This window comes from Impatiens glandulifera, unplaced genomic scaffold, assembly GCF_907164915.1.
Source record: "Impatiens glandulifera unplaced genomic scaffold, dImpGla2.1, whole genome shotgun sequence".
NCBI classification, from domain to species: domain Eukaryota; kingdom Viridiplantae; phylum Streptophyta; class Magnoliopsida; order Ericales; family Balsaminaceae; genus Impatiens; species Impatiens glandulifera.
In genome coordinates this window covers 147,522-168,348 of record NW_025919106.1, presented here as the reverse complement: position 1 = coordinate 168,348, position 20,827 = coordinate 147,522, and the positions used below count along the sequence as shown (strand labels likewise).

Below are 20,827 nucleotides of genomic sequence, written 5' to 3'. Positions count from 1 at the left end.
ATCAGATTGCTTGTTTTTAAGATTGGTTAAGGCAGATTGTCCGTTGTCCTTAGGATTGATTAAATACTAAGCAGGAGCTAACGGTCGAATCTTCAAGAATGATACGTGGCGCTCTTCTATTGGAAAGCCTCCATTGAACACAGCAGGTTCTGAGCACAAGGATCGTGGTCGTACCGAACTAGTAGTGCGTCGAATATTCCATCAGGGATGTACCTGCAAAACGGGTAATGTGAGGAAAATTCTCTTACGTGGCATTCCCTAATTGGATGCATATAGCTGTTGTACTAATCTTCATTGGAAAGTGGAGCAGGAGTAGGGTACAGCTATAGCACGTGGGTAGGAGAAATGCTAGATTCAAGCGTACTGCTTAAACAGAGCATTAGATGTATTTCAATTAGACGGATTTGAGAAAATCAGTCTAATGAAATAAGTCAACTCCTTCTAATGAAAAGCGTCTATTAGACCGTCTGGTCTAATAAAATTAGACTCGCGTCTAATTTCAATAACCATTAGACGGGTACGTCTAACTCCACTAAGTTAGAATGCCACGTCTAATTCCGGTTCTACCTCAGACTAATCTGAAAGAGTTAGACTCACGTCTAACTTTCACTAATTAGACAACCCGTCTAATTATTAAATAACCATTAGACCGGCACGTCTAACTCCGATGAGTTAGACTGACGCGTCTAATTCCGGTTCTACCTCAGACTTGTCTGAAGGAGTTAGATTCACGTCTAACTTTCACTAATTAGACAACCCGTCTAATTCTTTACACATCTATTAAACTTACACGTCTAATTCCCTTAGACTATTAGACTTCACGTCTAACTCCGTTGAGTTAGACTGTGCGTCTAATTCTATTAGACTTGCGTATAATTTTATGCGAATGGAGATCAAAATCGGTCTAATGACCCTCATTAGATCCAAGTATAATAACATGTAGTCTTAATACACCTGTATCAAAACTCATAAATTATTTCATCATCAAAATTTCAGTGGGTAAATTATTTCAACACTTAGTCAAAATAATTTGACCCAACATTCACCCATCGCTTCACGGTGTAGGAATAAAGATCAAGTCCAAGATTCGAGTCAAATCGACCTTCCCTCTCATCTCAGGGTGAGGCAGGGAATTAAATCTTCAATATCTCGGCTACTCAAGCAAGAAGTTGGACTAGCTACTCCTCCGACCCATAGTGGATTCTAGGGGAAGGGCAGAGCCTCACTTGCTTGCAATAGGAATGTGTTCGTTCGTTGCTGGGCGACTCGGATGTTGATGTTAGAGAGTTGTTGGCTGAAGATTGACCCATTGCCAAGTGCCCATTGGACTCCCTCTCTCTAGAAGACTGACCCCTAAACTCTGTGGCGATATTGAACTCTTCTCGATTTCATTATCCAAGAATGAAAAAGAAGCTTCTATTAATATCGTGTCGCCCCGAATGATGCCTCTCGGAGAGGGGATGAACTTATGAGAATCATTCCTGAGGAGACTAGAATAAACTCGCTCCTTTAGTTCTGAGCCTGTCGGTAGGAAAACTGATTCCAAGGCGGCAGCCATTAGCTTTAATAGTTCTGTTCCAAGCAAGCGAGATTTCAATAGGTAGGCTTAGCCAGGTCCAAGCGGAGAAGCTAAGGGGAAAGGGTGATTCACCAACAAAACCGGCAGGGATACATCTGTATTGGGTAGTGGCACAAAAAGAAAAATCCTAAGATGGATGTTTGAACAAGAGCAGCTCCCATTCCGACCGAAGCTACATCTACAGGGTATGCATTTGAAAATGAAGAAATTTGCTCAGTCGTGACTCAAGTAAATAAATCGAGGACTGGCCAATGGTGAAGATCGCGCGGACTCGCCCATAACCAAAAGTAGGACAAAATAGCAACCTGTCTAGCGCGAGTCCTGTACCAACCAGATTGAGAGTATCAATTATGGAGCGAATGTGAGCCGTCGACGAGCCGGTAATGATAATGTCATCAACATAGATGAGAATGTAGGTGAGGCAAGTCGGAGAATGATAAACGAAGAGAGAAGCATCAGATTTGGCCTCTTGAAATTGCAGATGAATTAACTGAGAACTAAGACGGGAATACCATGCTCTCGGCGCCTGTTTAAGGCCATAAATCGCTTTGCGCAGTTTGCAAACGTGATTGGGGAATGCCGGATTGACAAAACCAGGTGGTTGAGACATATAAACATCCTCTTGAAGGGAGCCATGGAGAAAGGCATTGCTGACATTTGTCTAATAGGAGCACCGACGCTAAAAGTTAGAGACAATTTACTTTCAGACATGTCTACGTTTAGTTTAGTACATGCCATGTCAAAACGCTTTATATATATTTCGGTGAGTATGGAAAGAAAAACAATTTGCATATGATAGACAATGGTTAAGTCTTGAACATTTTCCTAGTGATTGCTCGAGAAAATTGGATTATAAATAGTACGAGCGACGTTCATGAAAGTTTCACCATTCGAAAGACAAGTGGATGCAAGAAATTACACGGAAAAGAGAATCAATTTAGGAACTCTTGATGTATTAATTGACTACGTGAATATTTTTTTAGGAGGGTGAACGCTAAAAAAATGGATATAAACATGTAATTAATATTTTAATAAATTTAATAATTTTAATTTTAATAATAGATAAATGAAATTTTAAAATCTTTATAATTTTTTATTTACATTTTAGATAATATATGTATTATATTTCAAGATTTATAGTATTATATTTCTATTAAAAGCTTGATAATAAATAATACTTGTTATTTGATATATTATAATGATCAAATTTATTAGGGATGATAATAGAAATAATAACTTAGAGTAGTTTAATAATCTTAGTTCATATTATTTTTAATATTAATTTAGTATATTTTGTTTGATTTTATAAGTTCCTGTAATCAATTGATTATATTTTAAAGTTCGTGAACTTAGATTGATTTTAGAATTATAAATTTGGATAAATATTAAACATTACAAATTAAAAAAAAAGAAGAAGTAAAGAACAAATAAATTCGTGATGAATTTAAATAAGACGTTTAAATTTAAGATAAAAAATACTTTTAATTTATTTTAATTACATTTCATTCAGGATAAACTCCTAAAAAATAACAATATTATTTATAACATAACTGTTTATAAATCACCATTGATTTATAAACATATTATTTTTGTTATTAAAATGTCAAAATATTTACATATATATGCAGTTGTTTTAAACAATTATCCAAACGATACCAAAAGTCTCTAATATTTAGACTCTAATCCAATAAACGTTTGGCCAATCTGTAGTTGTATTTTAATTTAGAAATAAAACTTGATTTAGGAAGGACTTCATCTTTTATTGAGCTCTGTAACTTAAAATAAAAAAATTAAGTTTTAAAATTTTTTATGTATTAAAGTTAAAAGATTAATTTTATTTAATTTGTCGGTTGTATTTTTATTTTTAATAATTAATTTGATATTCAATTCATATATATATATATATATATATTAGTTTTAAGAAAATAATATGTTAAGACAAAAAATTAGTAGTTTTTAATAGAACTTTTAATGGATTTAAAAAACATTTGACCATGATTAGCAATATTACTGAGGAATATTGATGTCAATATATCTAATGATGCTAGATACAATTAGTATGGACACTGTTACTCTTCAATGAATAAAACTTTTACTAATTAAAGGTCTCGTAATAAAAACATAATATTACAAGATTAACCAAACATTGACACTATATAAAGCAATAACTAAAATCAATGGCAACATCGAACCATAATTATTAATGAAATTGATGTTAATGAGATTGTTGCATTCTTTTAAAAATAATAATAATATGTGTGTTTTTTAGTTATGCAATTGAAATTGAGGTCCAATTTTAATTCATATGTTTGACAGAGGGTTTAAGATTAATAATTATAATTGGAATTAAAATTCCATTCTAATTAAATTCAAGCTATTGTAATTTATAATTCTCGATTTCACATTTTTAACACGGAAATATAATTTCAAAGAAATAACTCTATATTTTCTAAACAAAAATATATTATTATTTTATCATTTACAATAAGATTAACGCATTAAATCAATAATTTTTTAAACTTAAAAACTTAAAATGTCTAACCGATATATTAACCTTTTAATTTATTAAGTTAAAATTTCGAACTTATATTTTTTTTAATCTAGGAAGTAAAATTTCGAACCGATATTTTTTTAATTTGTGAAATGAAATACCAAACCAATAATTTCTTTTAATTTATTAAATTAATGTCGAAAGAATCTAAAAACGGTTGATACTTTAGTTATCCTAATAGGTTGTGTCAAACGAATGTCTTAACAATATAAAAAATATAAATAATGTATATACAAATTGTTTTATTGATATTTTTTAAACATAGGAATTGAAAGAATTACAAATTTATAGTTTTTCTAAATATAAGAATTTATAGTTTTTCCAAATATAATATTTAAATTGTAATAAAATTATTGTGTAACCCATTATAAGTGCTATAATATATGATTTAAACGGTCGTAGTTTTTAAATAACTAAGTTATAACCAAAACCAAAATCCAAAATAAATCAAAATATATCATAGAAAGCTAAAGTAGCTGGCCTCTGAATGATTAGTATTAATGATATATATATATATATATATATATATATATATATATATATACTGATGCTGGATGCAATTTGTATAACCACTAAATAAAACTTTCACTAATAAAGATTAAAGAGGTTCATAATAAAAGCATAATTACAAGATTAACCAATCCTACCTTATAATAATAAAAATAATAACTAAAATAGATGACAGCATCTAATTATAATAATTGATGTTTAAGAGATTATGCATTTTTTTTTTTTTAAAGTAATAATTTAAGTGTGTTTAGTAACTATAAAATTAGAATGGGTCTAATTTCAATTCCAAGATTTGGTAGTGTTTAAGATTAATAATTTTAATTTGAATTAGAATAACAATATAATTCAAACTAGTGTATTTTATAATTCTCAATTCCATTTTTTTTAACTCAGAAATGTAATTCTAAAAGAAATATTCAGTGTTTTCTAAACAAAAATATATTATTATTTTAGGTTAACGTGTTAAACCGATAATTTTTTTAACTTGGAAAGTTAAAAATCTGATCCGAAATATTAAATTTATTAAGTTAAAATTTTGATCTAATATTTTCTTTTGTATTTACAAAGTTAAAGTCGAACCAATGTTTTATTTTTTTTAATATAGGAAACTAATATAGTGAACCAAATTTTGTTTAATTAATAAATTAACATATTGAATTGATTTTTTTTTGTATGAGAATCGACATTTAAACAAAAACTCTTGATACTTGAGTTATCCTAATAGGTTGGGTTACACAAATATCTTAATATTATATATAATATATATTTAAAAAAATTATTGATATTTTTTTTCAAACATAGAAATTGAATGACAATTCTATAGTTTTTTCACGTATAAGAATTGAATTAGAATTGTAATTGGAACTTCAATGTCAATACCAATTCTATTTCTAATTTCACTCGTCCAACCAAACTCTATTAATTATAATAAAAGAATAATGAAAATGGTTTGCAATGTGTTGGAGGTGTCCGACCAATTAGGCTTGCAACTCAACTTGTAAGACATATTATAAGTGATATAATGTATGATTTAAGGTTGTGATTTTTACTCTTGTTGAAAGAGTTTAACAAGAGTTTTCTCACTAATCGTGTTTATTTATATTATGTTATTTCATTGGTTGATTAAATATTTATAACCAAATATGAACAGAATAAAAAGCAATAAGTAAAACGATGACAAATAATTAATGAAATTGTTGCATCTTAAAATAATAAGAATAATTGAAATCATGGAATCAATGGAAATCATTTGCAATGTTCCCTTTAAGTTTGGTTAGAACAGTGCAGTTGGATGGATCAAAATTAATGGTCCGATTGTACAAGAATAATAGTCCAGAAACCTAATATAAACTAAACTTCACTCATCAATCAAACCATGAACTTGTTAATGTTTATTTATCTTTATGGAAAAGGAGGGATGCTTCCTTTCATTTATCCATAGAAGAAGAAATTAAGAGGTTCACCTTTGTTTGAATTAGTGTTTTTTATTTGTCTTTCTCTTGCACACTTCGAGTTGTGAGAATGAAAGAATATTAACTATTTTCCACTTTTGGATCTAAACCAATAAAAAATTTAATCTTACTTTAATTTGAAAACCAAACTTGCATTGGGAGAGGGATTTATTTATTTATTTTATTTCAAAATTAATTTTATTTAATTTGTCTGGTATGTTTTTGTTTTTATTTTTAATAATTAATTCGTTATTCGATATATAAGACTATTTAAATCAATCGTTTATTTTAACTTCGTGCAATTTGTCCGTATAGATATATATATTCTAAAATAATTTGTTAGCTTGAAATAATTTTAAAATTATAAAATAATGGTATAAAAATAGAGGATCAACAATAACTATTATAAAAATTTGAGAAGATAACGATGACACGCCGATATAGACTAAGCCCACATTTGCTGATGATGGGTGAACAGAACTAAAGAAACTAAGAAGGTGGTTGAAAAATCATATCAAGGAATATGCACAGATAAAAGGAAAGAGAAAATCAGGAGTAACATAAACATTACTGGAAGATAAATAGTATGAGTGACGTTCATGAAAGTTGCACCTTACAAAGACAAGTGTAAACAAGAAAGAACACCGAAAAGAGAATCGAAGGAGCACCGACTTTAAAAGTCAGAGAAGCTTTACTTACTCAACTCAAGAAGACACGTGAATACATCAATTTGGGAATTCCTCCTATATTCAATTGAGCACCGTGTCAAGCGAGTTGAGCAATGACAAAATTTCTATCCACACTTCATCCAACGAGTTGATATGTATGATAACTGGTATTATGATTGTGTGATTGTTGAATTGATTGGATTTTATTCAAATTAAAGTATGGATAAAATCAGTAATTCAACTTAAATTAAAATTTTCCAAATTAACTACCCGGTCTTAATTTGACAAGATCATGTTTTGAGCTCTTGTTCTATGACAAGGCTTAAGGAAATCTGTATTGTTGTATATTAAATGAATGAGGAGTTTACTGTCCCTAAAAACATCATTTATAATTAATTAAAAAAATTATTTAAGTAAAAATACGTGATTTTATTTTATTTTAATTAATTATTGATGTTATGGATATAATTTTGATGATGGATTGTTATTTACGTAATATAAACTAACCATGGAGTCTTAAAAACATTTTGATTTTCGATTGTTTTAGGGAATTGTATGTTCTTGGTATAGTGTGTTTTTGGCTTAAGTAGTCCGATCGGTTGTGACATGGTTTCTGACCGAGGGTTGGAACCTTTGGCATAATTTCTGATCGAGAAAATGATTAAGGAACACCCAAGGCCAGAAAAACAAGCCAACGACCAAGTATTTTTTTGTGATTGCCTTGTTTTTGACCAAAAAAATTCAACCATAACCTAGTTTATGACCAAGTTTTTTAGCTAGACAATCATCCTACCTAGTATTTTGATCATGGCCTAGTTTAGACTTTTGAATATAATCCAATAAACTGTCCAATCTTACGTTCTATTTTAATTAAAAAAAAAACATAAATTGGGCCGGCCTTCATCTTTTATTGGACCATATGAAAAAAAATTAAGTTTTGATAATTTTTATTTATTTATTTTAATTCAGAAATTAATTTTATTTAATTTGTCTGTGTTTCTTTATTTTTAATTTTAATAATTAATTCAATATCCGATTATAAGAGATTAATTTAAATTAATTATTCATTTTGATTTCGTGCCCATAATTTGTATTTTGCTATAATTTTTTGTACACTATATGCATTAAGCAATAGTGAACCAATTAATAGTTTGATACAAAAGAATTTGACGCATATTATTTGAAAAAAAAAATCAATATAATTTAATTGGTTAGTTTTCATTCTAATTATATTAATTGAAGTTTTAATAAAAATATCACACTTTATTTAAATTGGAGTAAATAAAATCATAAATAAACTAGATTTCATTGAATTTCTTTCCAATAATGAAAACAAATTGACTATTTATTTTATTTGATTTCTTTCCAATAATAAAAATAAATTGATTTTTAATTATTTAATTGGTTGGTTTTCACTTTAAATAAATTGGAGTAATTAAAATTATAAATAAATTAGATTTGATTGGATTTCTTTCCAAAAATGAAAACAATTTGACTATTTATTTGATATGATTTCTTTCCAATAATAAAAATAAATTGACACTATATATTGTATTGTATGACAATAGAGAAAATATATCTTCTTTGTTTTTTTTGTGCTATTGAGTTAAAAAATATACCTTTAAAAAAAAGATACATGGAAAAGGTTTTTATACATATTACATTCATGTTTTATATAATGATGTTAGGTAACTTTCTTTATTATACATAAATAGTTGTTATTAAATCTTTATAAATTATTTATTTAATATATTATTATTTATTTATTTTTTATTATGCCTCAAGTATTATGAATTTTTATTTTAATATATGTTAGGTATTGTCACGTTAGAAGCCTCCACTGTAATGTTACCGCAACGAATTCCCAACCGATGTACACGGGACACGGGACGGTCATTGTTGGAGTTATTGTAATGATCCATTTGCATATTGTCTTGGGGGATATTGTATATGCAAAGATATCTCTCCTCCCTCTCCTCCTGTATCTTCACTTAAGCCGATAAGAAAAGTTATATAAAAAATTAAGCCAATTGAAAAGTAATTCAATATTTAAGCAAACCAGGCAACATGTATGCTGAATATGTATGCTGAATGTGGAAAGTGTGAGATTGTGTGTACGTAGGGAATAAAAGTGAAATATATGTAATCATTGAATTACAACTATAAATATTTTATTTTTATTTACTATTTGTATGCGTTAAAAAATGTCCATAATCTACTTTAATCTCAAATGAGATGATAAATAAAAGGTAATTCGTTTAAAGTTTATTTTTAAATTCATTGATTTAAAATAATTTCAATTAATGTGCCGTACTTAATTTTACTCTAAAATTAAGTAAGAAAGGTTAATTGAAAGTATAAGAAAGCTATATTCAGATATTATTTTCATATGCCTGTGAAATTAGACGATCTTTACCACATGAATTTTGTCACTTTTAGAAAAATTCTCATAACATTGTACGTGTCTAAATCGGTCAATGTAGACAAATCAACTCGAATCGCCGTAGGTATAACGTATTTTCCTCTCGAATCTCGGGGAATAAGTGATCTATAATGGTAGGCTAGTATTCTAGCTTATTTAAAAAAAATGTCGAATGGAAACAACATAGCCTAGAGACGAACTCGCAAGCACATCTCTAAGATCGTCGACACCTAAACTTGTATTGATTTGAGAGTCGCCGTCTAATTAGGAAAGAAAGGTTTTTAAAAAATCCATTCTAGGTTCGGTGCTTTGTTAATGCGGAGGGTCTCGATGCTATAACACACGCGCCCATCCAAATGAACGGACTCTATTCCGAAACGGTTGGTTATTAAAAAAACTGAAAAATGTTACGCTTAATATGAATATTCAAAACCTAATCATACATCACATGGCTTATGTCTAAAGACACTCCCAATCTATTCCTAAACTTTTGTTATTATTATATATGTATATGCCTCTGATCTATAGAATTGATATATATATATATATATATTATATATGTATATGCCTCAATCTCTATAGAATAAATGGAATTATCTGTTTGGATAGTTATAATTTATATTTCTAGTAAAATTTCAGAGTTAAATGTTTATATGATGGATAAATTGAAAGAATTTATGGAGGGTAACGATAATTGCATTAAATTAAATGAGTTTGTTGATTTTAAAGGAGTTGGAAGAAGGTAATCCTTTTTATTTTCCTAGTTGCAACAATTTACCCCGTTATCCTATTAGTATCACTTTGTTCCTGATATCAATTGTAATGTAATAATATCCCTTTAACTTGCAAGTCCACACCTCTATGTTAAGTCTATAGACAGATAGGTTATATAACTCAATAGACTTTACTAGTAGTAAGCACTGTTCTTCTTGTTGTGTTGTTAGCTTATGAGGCTTGAATGTCTGTTAGGCACAACTTTAGGTTCATGAAATTGATATTGACCTAAGAGGGAGGTCCTCATGATCAATTCTCAATAAAGAGAAAACATTGGTTTAAGTGGGCTGATGTTGTGTTTGGGTGCTCAAGGGAATATAAGCCTGGTTAGAAAAAGAAAGAAAGAAAGAAACAACTTGATGGTTTTTTTTGATAACTTTATGAGGATAATTTTGTAACGATTTCTTGACTAGTTCATCGCAAGAGAAGAAGGAAGAAGAGCCCCTTCCTGTGACAGATGAAGATTTAGAGCACTTGCGTCGTCTTGTGGAGAGGAGTGACGGAGGAGGACCGTCATGGAAACACATGATGGATCGTTCTACGCCTAATATGACCTATCAAGCATGGCAAAGAGATCGGGAGGTGTTGTTCTTCTCCTTATTAATCGTTTCAGGATTTATTTATTTTTTTCTAGACTTGGTCTGAGTGTTAATGTTTGGTTTTCAATATATAGGTGGGTCTTCCTGAATATTGTAGTCCAACTGTGTACGAGGACGCTACCCCCGAGTTGCTTAGAGACTTCTTCTGGGATGATGAGTTCCGCCGTTTGGAATGGGATGACATGCTTTTACACGCTTCTACCATCGAAGAATGCCCAACTACAGGAACCATATATGGCGGTACATTGGGTTCGCAAGGTGAGCAGCAGCAGCAGCTATGGTTCGTCTTTTCCTTTAACATTCTTCTTTTGGGTACCACCAGTTCCCCTTTTTTTGTAGCAACAAAGAATACATCATTGGCCGCCGGATTTGGGAATCTGGAAGATCATCATATTATTGCGTGACAAATTAAGGTAGTTTCTTGTTACAAATCTATTTATTTTCTATAAATGAACATTCGTTTGTTTCTGAGGTTGACCGTTTATAAATAAACCTTGTATCTTAGAGCGTTCCATGCTCCTCAATCCCAAGGAGGGACGAGCCAAGACTTGTGGACCTCTACTACTCGAGTTGGTCAATAAAACCAGGTGGGTAAATAAATAAAACTCCATGTTTGATTGTTTTTTTTTTTTTTTTTCATTTGTGATGAAAACTTGATGGCTGAAATGTTGTGAAAATCAGCTAGCTGCATCATCGAAAGAAAGGGAATGGAGAACTTACGGCATGCGAAGTGGTGCTTTTCCATCATGAATTAGTAATGGGAATTCCATTGGAGATTGCAAAATTCGGTATAAGGCAGGGAATGTGGGGAGCCGTAGAGAAGATTGAACGAGGTTTGCGTGCCTACCAGAAGTATAAAGCTACTGGGGGCGCCACTGTCGCAATCTGCATACATGGCTCAGATTAACTTGAAAGCGAATCCGGAATACTTGAAATCAGCCGAATGTGCTGCTGCTTCTTCTTCTGAAAAATCGGAGGAGAAAGAGTCGGAAATGATGGGCTTTGGCTCTGGTGGTGGTGATGAGAAGATCAATATGAAGAAAGAGGAGAGCAGCTTGAACATACCCAATCAAGAAGAACAACAACAACGGAACAGAACAATTCCTTCAAGAATGAATGGATGGCTGTTTGTCAGTCATTCATTAGCTTTTTTATTTATTCTTCGCCAGTTCATATAATTTGATTTTTTTTTGTCTTATACATACATGTAATTCGCATCATATTTACAATCAATCTATTTTAACCTTCTTTTCTCTTAATCAAACAAACATGCATCAATTCTTTTATTTTATTTTCTTTTCTTTTATCAGTCAAATGTTCTCAAACCAAAATAATTTGGTATCAATAATATTGAGATAATGCTCATCTCATCTATAAATAGCTCTCTCCTTGGTCCTCACACACACACACACTTTCTCTCATCCTCACTCCTATCAGCTCTCGGGATTCAGCAGCACACTTCTACCGCCTAGTAAGTTATATTAATTAATAGTTAAGATTGAAGAAAATATGTATATGTTTCATGAATTCCATAGTAATTAATTTTAATTCTAACTTTACCTTAATTATTACTCTCTAAAACAAACAAACCGGCCATATATACATTAATGGGAGAAATGTCAAATTTATTTATAAAGTTGAATAGAGGTTTCAAATTTGTTTATTAAGTTGTAAAATTTTATTTATTTATACAAACTTGTAAAAAAATGTGAAATTTGTTAAAACTAACAAAAATTTTTAACGGCGTTAAAATATAGCTGAGTTGTACTGCCATGTCATATCCACTTGTTTTTTTATATATTTTTTTAGTCAAATTTTAAACTTTCAAACAGAACTTATGTCTCTCTCTTCTTTCAAGTTTCACTTCTTCCTCTATCTCCTCCCCTTCTTGGAAGAGGTCCGCCTTTCTCCGATCAAATCCTGAACCATTCTCAATCCGACCCATGCATATATGAAGACATTCTCTATGAAAACTCCATCCCCTATTCGCATCGTTGAGCTCCACTTTCTGACGACGAGCTTTCTGGCCAAATCGTTGAGCTCCACCTCCCGGCGACGGGCTTTCTGGCCAAATTCTGTTTGACTCTATCAGGAATTTTAAAGCAGCTCTGAGTCCTCCCTCCCCACCCCCACCAAAACACCCTCTATGGACAGATTTCATCGGATATTGGTCTTTGCACCCGGGTGCAACACATAAATTTACATAGAATCAGTTTTATCTACGACCTATTTATTTATTTTACTTAGAATTGAAAAGCTAAGGCGGACGGACTTATTTCAATGATAGCTAATTACAGTAGAAGAAATCTCCTTCTTTGCTTTATACTCATCGCGGGTGTCAATTGATGAAAGTCAGAACAGAGATCTCGTCGGATCATTATTTCTGGAATTTGGTTAGAAAGCCCATCGCTGGGAGGTGGAGTTGTCGCATAAATGTCTTCCCATGTGCACGGGTCGGATTGAGAATGGTTCCAGCAGCGGAGGCTATGTCTAAGGAGGCTATGTCTAACGATGGAGGAGTTGATCGGAGAAAGACAGCCCTTCGGGGCCTAACGGGGAAGAGATAGAGGAAAAGTGAAACTTGAAAGAAGAGAGAGACATAAGTTCTGTTTGAAAGTTTAAAATTTGACTATAAAAAATATATATAAAAAAACGAGTGGATATGACATGGCAGTACAACTCAGCTATATTTTAACACTTTTAAAATTTGTTTGTTAGCTTTAACAAATTTGACATTTATTACAAGTTTGTATACATAAATAGAATTTTACAACTTAATAAACAAATTTGACACCTTCATCCAATTTTATAAATAAATTTGACATTTCTCCAATACATTAATACAAATTTCAATTCAATTATTCCCTAAACCATCTTCTTATTGTTAGTTAGTAATTCAAATAAATAAATAAATAAATAAAGATATGTTTCCATAAATAAAAAATAATAATTATACTTTTATTTTTATTTTAAACTTGTAATATTCATTTATTAATTACATTTTTGTTATATAATTTAATAATTAATATACACTATATTAAATTTTAATTATATATTTATATAAATCTATTAAATTTATAATTATAAATATCATATAAAATAATCATTCCTTATAATATGTAATTCTATATTATACAATTTTTTTTATTAAATATAACACGTACAAAACTTTTCTAATATATACTTTTATTTAATTAAATATGACTTTCAATTATTTAAATTAAATAATTAAATTTTATTAGATAATTAATAATATATATATATATATATATTCTCTTTTTTTTTAATTTTTTTTAAGGTATGCTTAATAATTTTATTATTCAAAATTTGGACTCTAATTCTTTTTTCTACGTTTCTTTCAAATCCATTTATATATTGAAGTCTATATTTTGTACAGATAAACAATGAAAAGGTTTAATCAATTACTCGGTAATAAATTCGTTGCTGAGCAACATGGACAAAATGCAATTGATTTCGATTATAATTTGTGGATGAGTAAACACCCTTCAGCTCTAGAGCGTTTTACTGATATTTTGAGTTCAACAAAAGGCAAACAGTTTGCTGTATTTCTAGATTACGACGGAATGCTTTCACCCATAGTAAATGACCCTGATCGGGCGTTTATGTCCGAGGAAGTAAGTTATATTTATTTTATAATATTTAAATTTTAATAATTGTCACTTATTTGTAAATAACATTGAATCATATTTTAATATATATACAAATACAGTTGCGTGTCGCTGTGAGAGAAGTTGCTAAAAGATTCCCAACTGCCATTATTAGTGGGAGAAGCCGGCAGAAAGTGAGTACATTTTCATTTAACAATAATTTTAATTAAAGGTTGAAGAATTTTAACATATTGTCATTTATATATATCATACAGGTGTCTAACTTTGTTAAGTTAGTAGAGATATACTATGCGGGGAGTCATGGCATGGACATTATAGGTCCACCTATGAAAAATAAATCTAATAAATCTTATAGTGGATAATATAGATCAAATAAAACTGATGAAAAGGTTTGCTCATTTATTAAGATGGCTAAACTATACTTGTGATTATTATTTTGAATAAATATGTTTTTAATTTTTGTTATGATTTTATTGTGTAGGGAAATGATTATATAATTTTCCGACCGGCTGAAGAATATCTTCCTTCCATTAAAGCTGTACGTAAAAATTGTAAATTTTACAAGTGATTTTGAGTAAACTTAAATTATTTAAATTTCAGATAAAAGCTCAAATGGAGGAGGGGATGAAAGATATACCCAGTTCATTAATAGAAGACAACAGATATTGTCTCTCTATCCACTACCGACACGTTAATGAAAAGGTAAAATTCTTATGTTTTGAAAAATTATTTGTATAATATACTCAAAACTAAAAATTGGTTAAAAATATTACAGTGAACAGAGTGCAATCAATACTAAAAAATTGGCCAATGTTTCACACAACTGGCAAAATAAAAGTGACTGAGATAAGGCCCTCCCTCCATAAAGTGGGATAAGGGCGATGCCCTTAAATATTTGTTGGAGACGTTTAATGACATCTCCAACTCGAACAAAGATTTAATCCCAATATACATTGGAGATGACCCAACCGATGAAGATGCATTCACGGCAATTATTAATATTTTTTTTGTTCTAAATAAATAAAGATAATTTGTTAATATATGAGTTTTTTTTATGCAGGTTTTAAGAAGTATGAATTGCGGATTTCCTATAGTAGTCACTTCAAAGGCTAAGGAGACAACCGCATTGTACTCTCTTAGAGATCCTCAAAAAGTCTTTCATTTTCTTTCTAGACTAGCTAGATGTAATAATGGTGATTTACCAAGTTCTTCGGCCACCACCAGTTAGTGTAGGGTTTAGTGTTTGATATTGTTAAAAATATAATAGTTCAATTTAAATGTTTAGATATTATTTTTAGCTACTAAAAATGAATAAACGAGGGTGTGTTATATATGACCTCTAACAAATGAATCGGAAAAATTCATGAAAAGGGTAAAAAACCAATATTAAAAATTAAAATTCAAACAAAGAAATTAGGTATATATACGTATATTTCTTATTTTGTTGAAAAATATTTATTTATTCATTTATAGCAACTATAAACAATATCTAAACATTTGTTAAATTTGTGATAAGGGCTAAAATGGATAAACATTTGTTATATATATATATATATACCTTTAACAAATAAATCCAAAAAATACAGATAAAAAATTAGTTAGAAATTCAAATTCAAACAAGGGCATGAGGTAAATATATTATATATATATATATATATATATATATATATATATATATATATTATTTTATTGAAAAATATATATTTATTTATTTTTGTTTCATTAGAATTTTTCTTTTATTTTTAAAATTTGTTATAAGGGCTAAAATGGATAAACCTACCCAGGCCCATGACGCAGCCCTTTTCCCTCCGCATATTTTTCTTTTGCATGAGTTTAATTGGACAGCGGGTTGGCCAGATTCTCCTTGTGACTAGCTTACCTTTTGAATTTAATATATATATATATATAAAAAGAGAATGCTAACTAGATTGAATGATTATATTTTGAAAACATTATTTAATAAACATTTTTTTTTTTTTTTGCCAAATCAAAAAATATCTGTTGGAAATATGTAAATTTTGTACAACTTTCATAAAAATGAAAGTGAATTAGAGATTAATTGATTAATTTCAAGATCATCAATAGATATCAAAATGATAGAACCTAAAAAAATAAATGAGGGTTTCTTCGGTTGAACTTCTAATTTAATCGAAAATATTATCACTCTCTTTTAACCATTTTAATTAATTATATAGTTCAATTAATTAAACAAGTACAAAAATGCATTTTATTTTAAGTAATTATTTTTATTTTATTATTATATATTAAATTATTTTAACAAAATAAATAAATAAAACCACATCCTCAAAATTATTTCTTTTTAAATAATCAAGTTATAACCCCAACTCAAATCCAAAACAAGCCCAATCAAAATAGATCATAGAAAGTTAATGTAACTAGCACGTGAAATGATTAGCATTAATGAGGAATATAACTTTTTATCGGTTAGATAAGCCCTCTTTAATACATTAAGAAAAGATATTCACAGGGTCTAGAAAGACTCGGTCATAGGAACTTATTGATGTCAATATATCTAGTGATGCTAGATGCAATTTGTATGGACACTATTACTCTTTAATGAATAAAACTTTCACTAATTAAAGTTCTCATAATAAAAGCCTAATATTACAAGATTAACCAAACATTGTTTGTCCCCATATAAATCAATAACTAAAATCGATTGCAGCATCTAGTCTGGATCTATCATAATAATTATTGAAATTCATGTTAATGAGATTGTTGCATTCTTTCAAAAAGTAATAATTAATAATTTGGAGAGTGTTTGGTAACCATAGAACTTGGGGTCTAATTTCAATTCCTAAGTTTGGTAGAGTGGTTAAGATTACTAATTTTAATTCGAATTCCAATCTAATTAAAACTATTGTATTTTTTAATTCTCATTTCCATTTTTTTAACTCGGAAATGTAATTTTATCGGAAAAATTCTATGTTTTCTAAACAAAAATATATTATTATTGTAGGTTAACGTGTTAAACCGATAAAAAAAATTGAACTTAGAAAGTTAAAATGTCGATCCGATATATTAAATTTTAAATTTATTAAGTTAACATTTCGATCTAATACTTTCTTTTGAATTTAACAAGTTAAATGTCGAACCAATATTTTTTTTTTTAATTTAAGAAACTAAACATATTGAACCAATATTTTTTTTTAAATTTAATAAATTAACATGTTGAACCGATATTTTCTTTCTTTACGAGAATCGACATTTAAAAAAAATTCTTCGTACTTGAGTTATTCTAATAGGTTATGTCAAACAAATGTCTTAATAATATAAATAATATATATTCAAAAGAATCTTATTAATATTTTTTTCAAACATAGAAATTGAAATTTAATGACAATTAAATAGTTTTTTCAAACATAAGAATTGAATTATAATTTAATGTAAATTATTGTAGAATTGAAATTTCAATGTCAATTCCAATTATACTTATTCAAACCCACCATAATTGTAATCATAAAATCAACGGAAATGGTTTGTAATGCGTTGGACCAATTAGACTTGCAACTCAACTGGTAAGAATATTGTGTAACACATCATAAGTGATATAATATATGATTTAAACTGTCGTGATTTTTACTCTTGTCGAAAGAGTTTCCACAATAATGTTCGTGTTTATTTATATTAGATTATTTACATTGGTTGATTAAATATCGGTAGAATGTTTTGAACAGTATTATAAGAATACTAACAAATTAAAAAGCATTAATTAAAACGATGATCGATAATCAATGAAATTGTTGTATTTTTAAAAAAATAATTAAAATAATTGTAATCTTGGAGTTCCATCTAAGTTTAGTCAGAACATTGCAGTTGGATGGATCCAAACTAATCAACATATTATACAAGAATTATAGTAACATAAAATAAACTCCACTCATCAATAAACCTTAAACTTTTTCATATTCATTTATCCTTGTGGGTCAGGAAAGATGTTCCTTTCATTTATCTAAAAAGATGAAATGAAGAGTTTCACCTCTTTGTTTGAATTAGTACATTTTGTTTTGTCATGAGATTCGTGTTGTGAGAATGAAAGAATATTAATTATTTTCTACTTTTAGATCTAAACCAATAAACAATCCAATCTTAATTTTATTTTAATTTGGAAGCCAAACTTGCATTGGGCTCGGTCTTCATCTTTGATTAGCTTGGACCACTTTACAAAATAAATTAAAAGAGTAAGTTTTTTAAGAGTTTTTATTTATTTATTTTATTATAGAAATTAATTTTATTTAATTTGTCTGGTGTGTTTTTATTTTTAATAATTAATTCGATATCCAATATATACGAGAACAATTTAAATCATTTATTTATTTTAACCTCGTGTAATTGGCGGTATAGATATATATCTTTTGAAATAACTTGTTAGCTCAAAATTATTTTAAAATTATAAAATTGTGGTGTAAAAATAGAGTGTCAGCAATATTGTTACAAAAATATGAGAAGATAATGATGACAAGCCGATTTAGACTAAGCCCACATTTACTGATGATTGGTGGACCAAAATAAAGAAACTAAGAAGGTTGTTGGAAAACCATATCAATGACAAGGCATAGATAAAAGAAAAGAGAAAGTTGGGGGCTAACATAAACATTACTCGGAAGATACCCTTAGAAAGACAAGTGGAAGCAAGAAAGTACGCGGAAAAGAGAACTGCGATTTGAATAATGGTTAATATTGAAAAAATAAAAACCTAAAGATCAAACTCCAAATCCATTTTTATGTTGTTTGGTACAGCTTTTGGTTGGGGCTGCTCCAAAATCAGCCAGCTACCAATATTACCAAACAATGCCTAACAGAACATTAGCCTTACCATTTTGATGCTTCAAAATAAACAAGGGGGAAAAGGTTATTACCTACAGATATTGCAGTTGTACTTTTCTGATAACAAAAGGTTTCAATTTAAAACGCTATGCCACTGGAAGGGCTTTTAGGGACTGGGGAAGATGAGTGGAAACTAGAGCTAGGGCTAAATCTCAGGTTTTTCCATTGGGATTGGGCATGGACGAGCCTCGACTGGGCCAGCATTGATGAAAAAATTACAAAAAAACTTCTCCCATCGCTTCACGGTGTAGGATTAAAGATCAGGTCCAGGATTCGAGTCAAATCGACCTTCCCTCTCATCTCAGGGTGAGGCAGGGAATTAAATCTTCAATATCTCGGCTACTCAAGCAAGAAGTTGGACTAGCTACTCCTCCGACCCATAGTGGATTCTAGGGGAAGGGCAGAGCCTCACTTGCTTGCAGTAGGAAGGTGTTCGTTCGTTGCTGGGCGACTCGGATGTTGATGTTAGAGAGTTGTTGGCTGAAGATTGACCCATTGCCAAGTGCCCACTAGACTCCCTCTCTCTAGAAGACTGACCCCTGAACTCTTTGGCGATATTGAACTCTTCTCGATTTCATTGTCCAAGAATGAAAAAGAAGCTTCTATCAATATCGTGTTGCCCCGAATGATGCCTCCCGGAGAGGGGATGAACTTATGAGAATCATTCCTGAGGTGAGACAAGTCGGAGAATGATAAACGAAGAGAGAAGCATCAAATTTGGCCTCTTGAAATTGCAGATGAATTAACTGAGAACTAAGACGGGAATACCATGCTCTCGGCGCCTATTTAAGGCCATAAATCGCTTTGCGCAGTTTGCAAACGTGATTGGGGAATGCCGGATTTGACAAAACCAGGTGGTTGAGTCATATAAACATCCTCTTGAAGGGAGCCATGGAGAAAGGTATTGATGACATTTGTCTAATAGGAGCACCGACGCTAAAAGTCAGAGACAATTTACTTTCAGACATGTATACGTTTAGTTTAGTACGGGCCATGTCAAAACGCTTTATATATATTTCGGTGAGTATGGAAAGAAAAACAATTTGCATATGATAGACAATGGTCAAGTCTTGAACATTTTCCTAATGATTGCTCGAGAAAATTGGATTATAAATAGTACGAGCGATGTTCATGAAAGTTTCACCCTTAGAAAGACAAGTGGAAGCAAGAAATTACGCGGAAAAGAGAATCAATTTAGGAACTCCTGATGTATTAATTGAGCACGTGAATATTTTTTTAGGAGGGTGAACGCTAATAAAATGGATATAAACATGTAATTAATATTTTAATAAATTTAATAATTTTAATTTTAATTTTATTAATAGATAAATGAAATTTTAAAATCTTTATAATTTTTTATTTACATTTTAGATAATATATGTATTATATTTCAAGATTTATAGTATTATATTTTATTACAAGCTTGATAATAAATAATACTTGTTATTTGATATATTATAATGATCAAATTTATTAGGGTTGATAATAGAAATAATAACTTAGAGTAGTTTAATAATCTTAGTTCATATTATTTTTAATATTAATTTAGTATATTTTGTTTGATTTTATAAGTTCCTGTAATCAATTGATTATATTTTAAAGTTCGTGAACTTAGATTGATTTTAGAATTATAAATTTGGATAAATATTAAACATTACAAATTAAAAAAAAGTAAAGAACAAATAAATTCGTGATTAATTTAAATAAGACATATAAATTTAAGATAAAAAATACTTTTAATTTATTTTAATTACATTTCATTCATGAAAAACTCCTAAAAAATAACAATATTATTT

General features: G+C 29.5%; 1 pseudogene; it reads left to right on the top strand.

The window, feature by feature from the left end:
• The first annotated feature begins 10,351 nt into the window (after positions 1 to 10,351).
• The window catches only part of LOC124917436, a 77,513-nt pseudogene continuing 67,037 nt past the window's right edge, over positions 10,352 to 20,827 (top strand).